Below are 10,260 nucleotides of genomic sequence, written 5' to 3'. Positions count from 1 at the left end.
TGTGTGTATAGTTCAGCTACCTGAGAGAGATGAATCACTTTTTCTGGAATGCAAATTTGTTTATGTTTTGCTTAGTGATTAATTACAGGGAAAAACTCCCCCTCTTCTATGTCTCATTTGACATTCCTTCTCATACTCTCATACTCGTAGGGAATATGACAAGTAGATGGAAAGTTTTTTTCAGTTGGAGCTGTAGCTGCAAGTAAAATAGATTCAATGGCTTGAGAAAGTGCAGGACACTGAAATTTACAGGTGACCTGGGAAAATTTTTCCCTATCTTTAATCTTTTATTTAGATAGGTATCTTAAAAATGTAAAGGGAAACTAACATCAACAACAACTGGGTAAATTATAAGGAATAGCTATTAAAATGCATCTATAAGCTGGCAGGAAGATAAACAGGACAAAGGCTAAATTGTAGAAGGAACCAATAAAGAAAAAATAAAACATTGAAGCTGGGTTTCATTTGGAGGGAATTTGCCAACTCCATTTAACTCGAGCCTCAGATTTACAACCTCAAGGGAAGTGTCTTTGTCCTTTCAGGAGACTCAAACAAAATTCTACAGACCGGGTAGCTTATAAACAACAAATTTCTCACAGTTCTGGAGGCTGGAAAGTCCGAGATCAAGACATCAGCACTGTCACATACTGGTGAGGGCTCTTTCCCTGGTTCATAGCCCATGCCTTGTCTCGGTGCCCACACGTGGTAGAAAGGCCTAGAGAGCTCTGCAGGATATTTTCTAAGGACAATAATGCCATTCCAAGTCACCTCCCAAAGGCTCCACTTCCTAATACTATCACCTTTGGGGTAAGGATTTCAACATACGAATTTTGGGGGGACACAAACATTCAGACTGTAGCAGGGAGTATGAGACAGGCGGCAGAGTGTTGTATCTATTTCTGTGGGGAGTCCAGTAGAAGACTCTACATATATAGAGAGAGACATAAGGACTGCATCTGAAACAGTAAGATAGAGTAGACACAAACCCACTTCCTTCTCTGGGGATTTCATGGAAAATTGTCAATATGAACAATGGTTCAAAATGGAGCAGAAAAATATCTATCTTATTCAGCTCAGGCTGCTATAACAAATTACCATAGAGTGGAGGCTTAAACAACAAATATTTATTTCTCACAGTTCTGGAGACTGGAAGTCCAAGATCAGGGTGCCTACAGAAGGTTCAGGTTCTGGTAAGGCCCTCTTCCTGGTTTACAGATAGCCGTCTTCTCATTGTATCCCCACATGAGGGAGACAGAGAGGGCTAACTCTCTTCTCCTTATTATAAGAACACTAATCCCATATAAGGGCACCATCCTTATGACCTAGTTATGTCCCAAAGGCCCTACCTCCTAATTCCATCCTACTAGGGGTTAGGGTTTCAATGAATTAATTGGGGGGGAGGGGGCGGAACATGCAGTCTGTAACAAAGTCTTTTCTAGGAAGTCATAATCTATAAGCCAACTTGCAGATGCTGTTGCAATGTAAAATCATACTCCCTGTGTGATCTGAAAACCTTAAAGCCACAAATGTAATTTAAAGTAGTTCTGGGCCTAGTGTTCCTAGGCATACAGCAGACGCAAACACATATGGTTTTTGGAGGAACCCATTTATAACCTAGACCTTGAAAAATTCCAACAAAGTTCAAGAAATAGGATCTCATTGTCCAACTCACCAAACACCCTAAAAAAGAATGCATCATGAATAAAAGCCATTAGAAAAATAACAGATAGACAAATTATACATGTGAAGACTTCAGCTATTATAATATTAGAAATAAAATATTAAGTAGGCTCAGTATGGTTAAAAAAAGAAAAATGCTGAAAAATGTAAAAGTAATAAACAATTTTAAAATTAATAAGCATATTTTAAAAATGAAAACTTCTAAAAATAAATATGAAAAACAAAATTTAAAGAATCCAATGTACATACATATATATATGAAATGAATATTCATATTTGAAAAGGTATCAAGTAGAACTTTTTAAAATAAAAACTCTCTCTGTCTCTCTCTCTCTATATATATACACTGCTGAATTGACAGAGCAAATGAGAAAAATAGTAAAAATGAGAGCTGTAAAGATATATTTCATAATCAGTACAGAATAGAAAAACTGTTAGATATGAAAGAAAATGGGGTAGATTATATTTGAATAGATAATGACTTGTAATTTTTCATAACTAATGAAAAACAACAATCCACAGAATGTCTAACAAATTTCAAGCGGGAAAGATACATATAAATACATTATAGTGAAACTGCAGATTACCAAAGACAATCAGAAGATCTCAAAAATTTATAGAGATTAAAGACAGCATTTTAGAGGAATAATAATTATATTAACAGTTGACTTCTTAAAAACAATCAAAACCAAAGAAGTGGAATTATGTCTTTAATCTGTTGAAAGGAAATCAAAGCAAAGCTTAGATTGTAGACTCTACAGAAATATCTTTTGAAAATAAGAGTGAGAAAAATAAAACATTTTTAGACAAATAATATCAGCTGTCCCACAAAGAGATTATCATGAAAGAAAATTCTAAAGAATGGACAAAGATCTTTATCTGTATTGTTCATATGCTGCAATCTCAGCTATATTTCTTGGGATGTGATTAGCTCTCTATAAATATTTTTGAATTAATTAATTTATTAAGTAATAATGAACTTCGGGTGGAAAGAAAATGATTTTATATGGAAGATCTGAGATTTAAATAAAGAGATAAAGACCAAATAAACTTCTGTATGTGTAAGTAAAACTAACAAACCATGATTATATAAAACTAAAATGTGAGTGTTGTGGACTTATAAAAAATAAAGATAGAACTAAAATACATGGCCATAATTTTATATGTCACATAGGGCTTGCCCATATATAAAATATTATAAGGTCTTTTGTTATTTGGATGGATAGTAAAGATATTGAATTGATATACATGCAATTTAAAATTCCTAGGGTAATCAGTAAAAAAAATAGATCACATAAAATCAAAACTCATAGATGTGAAAACATGGAATGATAATAATCGAAAATCAGTTCAAAAGAAAATAAACCAGTTGAAAGAAACAATGGAAATGAGAGAGAAGAAAAAAAATTGCATGCACAAAACAGCACAAATAGCGCACAGAATTTAATGCTAGAAATAAATCCAAATGTTTAAGAAATTGCAACAAATGTAAATTGACTCAATATCCAGATAAAAGACAGACAGACTAGAAAAAAAATCCAACTCTGCCTTTGTACAGAGACACATTTGAAAGATAAGAAAATAGACATGTTATAAGTAAAAAGATGGAAAAAGAGATGCCAGGAAACTATAAACAAAACAAAGCTTGTGAGATGGTTGGAGGGAAATAGAAAGTAGGTCACGTTTTTGTGCCCTAAGACTTAGGCTTCATCTACCCATTATAGCCTGGAGTTGTTTTTGCTCGTGCTATTTACATGTACTATTACAAACGAAAGACCTGTAAAGGTTTATTTTTAAACGTAAAGCAGTAGTCCGGATGTCAGAGAACTATGATCTATCTCATGATATATTCAGGAAGAACACTGTGACATCTGCTTTGAACCATTTAAAATCCTGCTAACATGTACTCAACTTGTCTGTGAGTCATTAGGAGGCAGTACGTATTTTTCAGAATAAATAATACTCACTTAAGCCTAATATAAGGTATGCCAGTCTCTTTGATTTAGATACATTTTTATCTTATCTGTTTCATTCATTCGAGTAGTAAAGGGAAGAATAGGTATTATTAATACCTTTCTCATCTGACTTATTTAATATCTCGTACAATAATAGAATATACAGCCATAAACTTAATAATGGAACATCTGGGAAAATTGACAAATTGATATTAAGGGAAAAATAACAGTAAACCTTATCTTGCCAGAATTCTTATAGCTAAAACATACCAATAACGTTGTCATTTCTCCGTGCATTTGTCCTGGGTGGGGGACACATTTTATCAAGAAAATCTCCTCTGTTTTAAATTTATATGATATCATAATTTAATGGTGATATTTAAAGAGTAGTTTCTGAAGAAGTGATAAAATGTGTATATTCTGCACACATACTAAGTGTTCAGGTGGCCCTTAATGTTTGTTGAATGATTTCATTGTTGTTGATTGAAAAATCCCTAGCCATATTATATGAAATGCTAGTATTTATCTATTGGTATTATAATTAAAAGGATGTATATGCACTTTTAATATCAAAAAAAAGCTGTATAGTTCAGACATCAAGTATGATCAAGCAAAATAAATTTTGAGGTAAAAAGCATTACTAGAGCTAAAAGTAGTTGGTATTTAATTGTCCTGGAAGATATAACAATTATAAACTTGCATGAATCTAATAATGCACACACACACACACATATAAATACAAACATATATACACACATATATACACACACATGTAGATACATGAATATATATAAATTATATATACATAATTTCAGAGAACTAAAAGGAGAAATCATCAGATTTGCTGTCAATTGGGAGATTGTCTCATCCCTCTTTCAATAATTTACAGACCAAACAGGTAAAGGAAATCATGTGCCCAGTTTAAAGAACATGGTGAACAAACTTGCTCTAATGGACTTTACACAATGCTGCACCTAATTACTATAGAATACACATGCTTTGCAAGCACACATGCACATTTATGGTATTTGCCAACCTACTGGGCCACAAAACTAGTCTCAACAAATTTCAAATGATTGGCATGATACAGACTACAAAGATTTCTCTCTACAGTACAATTACGCTAAGTAGAAATAACTAATTGGAAAGATGTTTAGAATTTCAGAAATACGTGCATAAATAACTCATTGGTCAAGGAAAAAATAAAAACAGAATAATACTAGAAGATTTAGAACTTAATGATTACTAAAACATACCTATTAAAACATTTGGGATGCAGGTAAATGCTATTTAGAGGGGCAGTTATAGTCTAGCATGCATTAGACAAAAAATTTTGTAAATCTTGAAAATTAAGTTATGAAATATAAGAATAATATGAAAGAAAGTAGGAAGAGGGATATTTAAAAGAAAAGAAATTAATCAAATAAAAAACAAACATCTAATAGGGAAAATAACCCCCCTGGGTGGCCACTTAATATTTGTCAGAGACCAGCCCCAGTTCTTAGCTCAGCCATTAGGAACCACCAGAATAGACGATTTTATAAAGTTTTCTCATCTTTTTAAGTTACAATGGTAAGACATATCCCTGTTCACAAAATCCAGGTCACTTGATTTCAAATTATGTGTTCCAATATGCTGTGTTCTCTCTTAGGTTGGAAGCTGTATAATTTTCTTTGGAAAAGAAATAACCATAACATCACATTTAATTTTCAAGAAACTGATATTATGACATCCTTCTTTAGTCTTTTTTAACTATTAAAAACAAAACACACATGGCAAAAAAAAATACTCTTCACTGAACTTTGTAGCCAATTAAACTGTAAGTAATTACAGTTAATTAATTTGTAATTAAATGCTTCAAGGCAAAACAGAAGAAGAAAATGGGACAGTCCAGGTGGCATTCATGGCCAGAACGAACTGGCAACCTTAAGGTTGTACTCAGAGATTAGAGAAGAAGCATTGATGTCAGTGGTGCTTTTTCAAGATTTGTTTACTTTTTAACTTTTTATTTGGAAATAATTTTAGACTGACAGGGGAATTGCAAAAACAGTGCAGAATGTTCCCTTATGCCCCATCATACAGCTTCCTCTAATGTTAAAAACTTATATAACCATAGTATAATTATCAAGACTAAGAAACCAACATCGGTAAAATTCTATTGTCTGAATTATAGACTTTTTTTGTGTCCTTTTTCTGTTCAGGATTTATTTTTATTATTTTAATAAATAAATTTATTAAAACCGTTCACAGAGATAACTTTGTAATTTGATCAGCATTTGCATTCCTCCAATCAAGTATACAATTATTGTGCCTACCATGTGCTGGAAATATTTCTCTAGTTAAGTTTTACCATTTCTATAGCTTAATTTTTCATATTTCGATCTACTGTACACTTTCTTTTCCACCTAGAGCATGCTGTTCCCTACAGGCTGACTAATCTCTCCATCACCTCAGTCACCTTAACCAAGGTGTGAACATCTATTATACAGAACACTAGAATGGATTTTCCATGGTCCTAATAGTCAAAGTTTCCATGGGAGCAAGAGATATCACTCTAGCATATCAAAATGCTGTGGTTCATTATTCTTTTATTTGTTTTTTGTGGAACAGAAAAATGACCAGTACCATAGAGCTTCATGAACTCAGACTTGCTTTAAAATTAAAAATCCAATATTATAGCATTCATTTCAATAGAGAATTGCTTCATTTTCTGTAAATTTTCAGTTGGTATATGTGTCTACATCGTACTACTTTACAGTAGCTTTAGGCTAGTCATGTTGTTTTTCTTCAAGTATATAAAGATTTTAAGACTATATGTAAAACAGGCTCCTAAGGCTAAATGTCTTTATTGACTGATAAAGGGATTTGGGTTTTTTCTTTGTAGAAAACTAGACAATATCATGTAGGCAATGGGATAACGTTTTTAAGGCAGATGGAAAATATAATCATCATAATACTTTAGGGAGGTACTTCTGAGGGCAGGTGGAGGCAGGAAAGACTAGAATGGGGAGAGATTAGAGGTAGAGGATTCAGTGGAGGCTGGTGATGGGAAATGAAGAGTACTTGAACTAAATCAATGGCCGTGGGTTTAGAGAGGAATGTTTGAAACAGAGATTTTTCTACGGAGAATCTACAGAATTTGGTGTCTGTTTAAAAGGGTGTAGAACAGTGATAGAGAAATCAAGGCAGAAAATAAGAAAGATGAGACTTCAATTGTGAAAGACTAGATGGTTGTTTACATTATTCAAGGAGATAAAAAAATACAGAATATTTTTTGGAAGAGAGATGGAAATTAATTTCTGCTTTGTACTTATTGAATGTAGGTGCTTGACAAATATCAGAATGGAGATGTCCAAACAGTGGGCTGTAGTCATGTTTCACCCTAATCACTCTAGACAAAATATCGTGGGTGATTCCCTGGTTAAAAACCCTTTAAAATTTGCCAGGCAGTTTCCTAGATGTTACCCCACCCCACACAGATAACAGTCAGCAGTTGCAATGACCAAAGATCTAAAACTTCTTTGTTGGCCAAGATAAGAACATTTCAGTAACATTACAAACCATTCTTCTGGGATGCGGTATGCCAAGTTGATCTCAATAGATCATTGTCCAATCGCAGTGCAAGATTTGACACATTTGTTCCATTCTCACAATCCCTTTCTCCTTGATATCTTTTTTAAAAGCTTCTTATTCTATAACCCAACAGAGAAATGCATCAAATTTTCTCTGAAAGGCATCAAAAGACATCAGGTTAAGGGAGTAGAGAGTGAATGAAAATAGATTTATTTTTACAGAATTGTATAACATGTACTTTAAACACTGTTTTAAGATTTTTGTCTGGTATTTGAAAAGATATATGCTTACACATCCATTCAGTGAATATTTGTTCAGTCCTTCCCGGGTCCCAGGTTTTTACCAGGCATGAAGAGGGAAGAAATGAATAACAGACAAAGAAATGGGATGTAGAGCAAGAGTTTTGGTTGGTTGTTTCTGGTGGAGGTGGTGATGGTGTGAGGGTAAAGTAATGAGTCCCAGTCAAGACATATTGAAAATTTGAGTTACTGGCCTGACACCTAGGACTATATATCCACTAAGGCCAGATAATTTGGTTCTATGAATAAAGATACACATACTAATGTTTTCCTATTTAAAGACCATTTAAATGACCAGCCTTCAAGTTGCCCATATGTACTCAGGAAGACCTGTATGCAAACAATCATGATAGGTGTGACAAGTACTATGCTAAAAGGATGGCACAGAGCACTCTGGGAAAACTGGAGGGGTCACTGAACCCATGTCACTAAGGAAGAGTTGCAAGTGCTCATTAAGCTTGGACTGTGTCTCAATGAATGAGTTGAGTTAGCCAAATGGATAGGAAGATGGTTGGTGAACTAGGAAAGACATCAAGGAATTACAAAACAGTTTGGTTGATCAGTGGTGAGAAACAAGGCAAGACACAAGGATAGCCAATCATACAGAGATCCTAATCCATAGAAACCGTAGCACACCTAAAGACACAGGAAGTAGGTTATTACTGGTAGTTTTTTGATGAAGGAAGTGGACTTAATTGGTCCCTTAAATATTAATAACCAGGGGCCAGCCTGGTGGCATAGCGGTTAAGTCCATGTGTTCTGCTTAGGCAGCCTGGAGTTTGGCTCACTGCTCATCAAGCCATGCTGAGGCAGCGTCCCACATAGAGGAACTAGAAGGACCTACAACCAGGATATACAACTATGTACTGGTGCTTTGGGGAGAAAAAAGAAACAGAGGAAGATTGGCAACAGATGTTAGCTCAAGGCCACTCTTCCTAAAAAAAAAATATCTATATATAGATATAGATATAAATAACCAAATCATAGTTCCCGAACCTAACTCTGCACCCAAAGTTACACATTTAGTAATTAATTTAACAAGTAATTTTGATGTGTAGCCAGGTTTAGAAAGTATAGGTCTAAATGTAAGGTCCTGCCTCTTTTTTTCACAGGTAATTGGACCATAACGACTTCTACATAGTCAATCCATACTCTGGCCAGAAATGGATAAAATGGAGTGGTATTAAAAAAAGAAGAAAAAAAATACCCTCTCTAAAAGGGACATTAATAATTAGCTGAGACAACTAGATCTGGATTTTTCTCAGTGTAACTAGTAGTGTAGTGTAACTAGGAGATGCAATAATGTTAATTTGTTTAGTAGTATGCATAACAGTAGAAAAGAATCACTGAGAGAAATCTCACAAATGTAGGCTATGAGACTATAAAGACTAAAAGTAATTGATGAGACTACGATAACATAAAACAAAAATCAGAAGAGACTATGAATCAACATAACGGCCCAATGGCCTTGGAATCTCTAGAGCTGCCTTCAATTTTGAACCATCTTCTGATTCTCCAACCACATCCCCGTTTCCAAGGGCCCAACTCTAAGGCTGAACCTGGGATCCAGCAATTGTGACTCCTGTCTAACTTATCTCTATTTAAGTTATCAATATAAGCCCATCACTACTTTGGGTATCCTAAGTGGCTCTGTTTCCTGCTACTGAAAAGCAATTAACTAAGGCAAAAACATATAGCAATTATAAATATGTAAGATCAGTAATATTTATAACCCAAGAAAATTAACGTTATTTTAAAGGGCCCATTACACGTACCAAGTATATATGGCTCATGAATTTGTAATCTTATCATTCAAGTGACATAACCTGTTTTCTGGAAAAAATTTTAAAAAGCAGTGAATGTTTATTATTTTGCTTCTAGAAATACTAATATGCATATGTATGCATGTATGTCCAATCAGATGCCATGGGTAATGATCTTATTAGATTAGTGATTTGATTTGGCATATTTTCTTTGAGATAATAGAGACAGCCCTGTATGATGGGTGCTGTGACAGTGATTGCTGGTTGTCCCTCAATCTCCACGCCTTCTTCTTTCTTAGCTGAGGACATGACTACTTGTAATAAAGTCTACATTCCCCAGCCTTCCTTGCAGAAGTTTTGGGCAATGTGATATAAGGGGAGGTGGGATGCAATCGCTGATGCATAAATTTCCATGTCTTTCTTTCTTCCCGCTGTATAGAATAAATCATTGACGGCTGGAGCTCAAATAACCATCTTGGGCCATGAGGTGGAAGCCACATGTTGATAATGGTGAAGCAACAGATAGAAGACTAACACAGCATATTATATTTCCTGACATTTAAGGAACTGCCCCTCCAGGCCTGGACTACTTACTTTCCTCCAAGATACGTCCCTCAGAAGATGAAAAATAGCAAAATTGGCCTATGACTCTACAGAAATATTACACTTCCAGCACAGACCCCACTATCTTCTTTGAAGTAGAACACGCTTTTAAGGGAAGAGTACTCAGTATCATCTGCTTTCGTCACCCTTTAAAACCACATCAGAGTATTAGCACAAATGTCAGACCAGGTGATCCACATCAAGAGGTCCCCATTGCAGGACCTCCCTAATGCTCAAGACCATCTTGACCTGTTAATTTTGTTGTTAGTGTCGTCGAGTTGACTCCCAGCGACCCTGTGTACAGCAGAGCAGGATCCTGCCTTGTCTTCTTGTGCCATTCCCTCACCTTCCAGTGCAGTATCAGACAATGCTCTGTTGCTATTCCTT

Source organism: Ceratotherium simum, chromosome 34 (genome assembly GCF_057802395.1).
Source record: "Ceratotherium simum simum isolate JZ-2026a chromosome 34, ASM5780239v1, whole genome shotgun sequence".
NCBI lineage: Eukaryota > Metazoa > Chordata > Mammalia > Perissodactyla > Rhinocerotidae > Ceratotherium > Ceratotherium simum.
Note: the sequence above shows the minus strand (reverse complement) of the source record.